Raw genomic sequence first — 3,135 nt, 5'->3', positions numbered from 1 at the left:
CGCCTGGGCCGGGTGGTAGGGGAGGCTTCGAGGAGCTGGCATTGGCTAGTGCCGACCCTGGGCAGCAGGGATGGGACACGGGCGGTGAGTGTGGTCTGAGGAATAGGGAATGGCCTGGGAGCATCATCTCTAGCTCTGAGGCTGGGAGTGGGGCTGAGGCCAACCTCACCTGTTCGCCCAGGCCTGGTCTGTGAACACTCAGCCACACGGAGATGGACGTTCCTAGGAAACGCTCTGGTATGTGTGGCATAAAATGTCGCACATCATTTCTTGCCCCTTTTAAAGTGAAACGACAGTCATTTTTATGGGAACTGCCTCGGGGCGTTTCCCGAGCTGCGAGGTGGAGGCGGAGCAGAGAACAGACGAAGACCAGGGCTGCTCGCGTCTTTATTGTTCAGGGCGGAGGGGGGCGGGGGGAGTATACACAGCCACGTTGCAGTCACTGAGCTTGTTAAAAATATCTCAATAAATAAAACAAATAAGCAACATATACACTGAAACGGAAAATATAAAAAACTGGTTACTGAGCGAGTGGTGGAGAGAGAAGGAGCAGGGGGCGGAGCTCCAGGTTGCTGGGAACAGCATGCAGGGCGGGGCGGGCGCAGGGCCTCTCTCTGAGAGCCTTGGTCCAGTTTCGATAGAAGGGTACAGGGATGCATTTCTGTTTTATTAAAAAAATATACATTACACAAAGGTACTTGGAGGGAAATACAAATCCAAAATCCAAATCCTCATAAATGTGTTCCTGAATCTAGAGTTTCCAGAAAAAATACCCCTCCCCCCCAAAAAAAACAAGAAGAAAAATCCAAACAGTGGCAAGGGTGACAATGAGCATGTCACCAGCAAGAAGGACCATGAGTGCCCTTGCTCTGTGGGGCCGTCTCTGGGGCAGGGGGTGCCGGGCCGGGTCTGCGTCCGACGCTGTCGCCGTCCCCTTGTCTGGGGTCTTGCTGGAGAGAAGAGTGGGCCGCTTCCTTGAGGTTGTTCAGGTTTCAGGATTCCAGGCTTGGACGCACCCCATTCCTCATGCACCTCAGCCCCACGGACAGTCTGGAAGACAAGCAGGAGGGCGAGTGAGATACCACCACCTCCCTCAGCTCCAGGCCGCCCGTCGAGGGGCCCGGACAGCACAGGACAGGTGCCTCCTCCCGTCCTCCCAGCAGAAGCTGGACAGGTGGCCACGTCAGGACCACCAGGCATCTGCAAGCTGCTGACCTGCACCCAGGGCCCAGGCCAACCACTGTCCCCAGCTCCACCCTCAGCTCCGGCACCCACTGAAGGGTCTCCCCAGCAGGCTCCCCAACGACGTGAGCTGTGAGGTGGGCCAGCAAGTGAGGAGTGTGGTGAGGGGGGAGGTGAGGACCCAGCGAAATGAGATGACTGGCTCCTGGCCTCTTGCCTGCTGTTGGGGGCTGCAGGCTGACCGCCCAGTCCAGCCAGCCTGTGTCCAACTTTGATGTGTGGCATCATCGTTCCCAGGGGCCTGAGCTTTAGGAGGGGTCCTACAGCCTGGCCTGTGAGCCCTCGGGGGTGAAGTGCCTACCCTCAGGCCGGTGCACACGGCACTCACTTCCATGACTGGGACATTAGACCCCAAAGGAGGCGGCCGTTCATGAAGATCCCTTGAGGCCCTCCCTGCACTGGCCATGCTGGCTCTGGGGTGACCCTATGTGCCCTCACCCAGAGGTGTGTGGGGGGAGCTGGCTGTGGATATAAGTACCCACAGGTCTGCAGAGCGGCTAAGGTGGGGGCTGGAGGACAGAGATGGAGGTCGGGAATGGATTCGCCAAGGAGGAGGCAGGAGACAGGTCATCATGAGGAGGTTGCTGGGGGTGGGGTGGCGGGGGCAAGAAGTCAAGGAGAGGCACCCCAGGTCCTGGGATGAGATGTGTAAAGATACAGTGATGGGTAACATCCTTAGCAGTGCGTTTGTGAGTGTGCGTGTGTCCGTGTGAGTGTACGTGTCTGTCAGTGTGAGTGTGTGAGTGTGTCCGTGTGAGTGTGTCAGTGCGTGTCAGTGTGTGTCAGTGTGTGTCTATGTGAGTGTGTCTGTCAGTGTGAATGTATCAGTATGCGTGTGTCAGTATGTGTGTCAGTGTGAGTGTCAGTGTGTATCTGTGTGAGTGTGTATCTGTGTGAGTGTGTGTGTCTGTCAGTGTGAGTGTGTCAGTGTGAGTGTCGGTTTGACCCGGATGCTGCTCAGCTGAGGGCGGCAGGTGGGTGTGCTTCCTCCCGTGGAACCCCGAGCTCCACGCTGACACCCCGCTCCTCAGGGAAGTCTAGAACCTCTGCTGAATGAAGACAAAGGGCTGAAGAGATTCGGACACACCTTCTCTAGACCTCGTGAGCGCGCGCGCGCACACACACACACACACACACACACACACACTCCAAGTGCGAAGCCTTTCTAAGCGGCCCTGGGCAGGGCATGGGGCTGCTCTCCTGGAGAATGTGGGTGTAATTAGATAACTAATGGGGGGCTGGAGAGGCCTACGTGGAGCCCTTCCTCGGTGGGCGGGGCGCCGCCAGGTTTCTGATACAGGAGCTGCCCCCGCCCTCCGGGGGAAATGCAGGCTCATCCACGAAAAGCCGGCGATGGCGGGGCCATCCCCACGCGGTGGTGGGTTTCAAGGTTGGCTCCACGTGCCCGTGGGGGCGCAGGGCCGGCAGGGACAGCGGCGGGCTCATTAGTCTTCCTGACGAACAGCCTCGGGGCCCGGCCCCTTGATGTCACCCTGACCCCGGCCATGTCTGCTGACATGGACAGCGCTCTCAGCAACAAATGTAAACCATCTGGGCCCAGGCCGCCTCCCGTGCATGAGCGCCACCTGAAAGCCTTGGTGTGTGCGTCCGCCTCTGCTGACAGCCCAGGAGGGGGCGGTGGACGGAGCTGGAGCCTCTACCCTCCCCCACACCAGACGGCCGCGTCTTACTCAACTCTGCCTCCCCAGGACCTGACACAGGGAGTGAAACATCAATGACATTCTCCAGAAAGTGAGGCCGGGCTGGGCTTACGGGGAAAGGGTTTGCTATGAGGCTTTCCATCGACCCACCCATTCACCCATCTACCTGCAAACCAGTCACCCAGGTTCCCATACCCAGTCCTCCCTCCCTCGACCACGCTCCCCCTTCTTC

The 3,135-nt window shown here is 58.7% G+C and overlaps 1 protein-coding gene across 1 annotated transcript in view; it reads right to left on the bottom strand.

Moving 5' to 3' along the window:
• Nucleotides 1–369: 369 nt before the first annotated feature.
• The window catches only part of TWIST2 (twist family bHLH transcription factor 2), a 34,627-nt gene continuing 31,861 nt past the window's right edge, over nt 370–3,135 (bottom strand). Inside the window, exon 2 of the mRNA XM_006082987.3 lies at nt 370–1,050. The gene's annotated coding sequence lies outside the window, so the exon portion shown is untranslated. The remainder of the gene's footprint in view (nt 1,051–3,135) is intronic.

This window comes from Myotis lucifugus, unplaced genomic scaffold (genome assembly GCF_000147115.1).
Source record: "Myotis lucifugus unplaced genomic scaffold, Myoluc2.0 scaffold_5, whole genome shotgun sequence".
Classification (NCBI taxonomy): domain Eukaryota; kingdom Metazoa; phylum Chordata; class Mammalia; order Chiroptera; family Vespertilionidae; genus Myotis; species Myotis lucifugus.
This window is presented reverse-complemented; position numbering and strand designations above follow the sequence as displayed.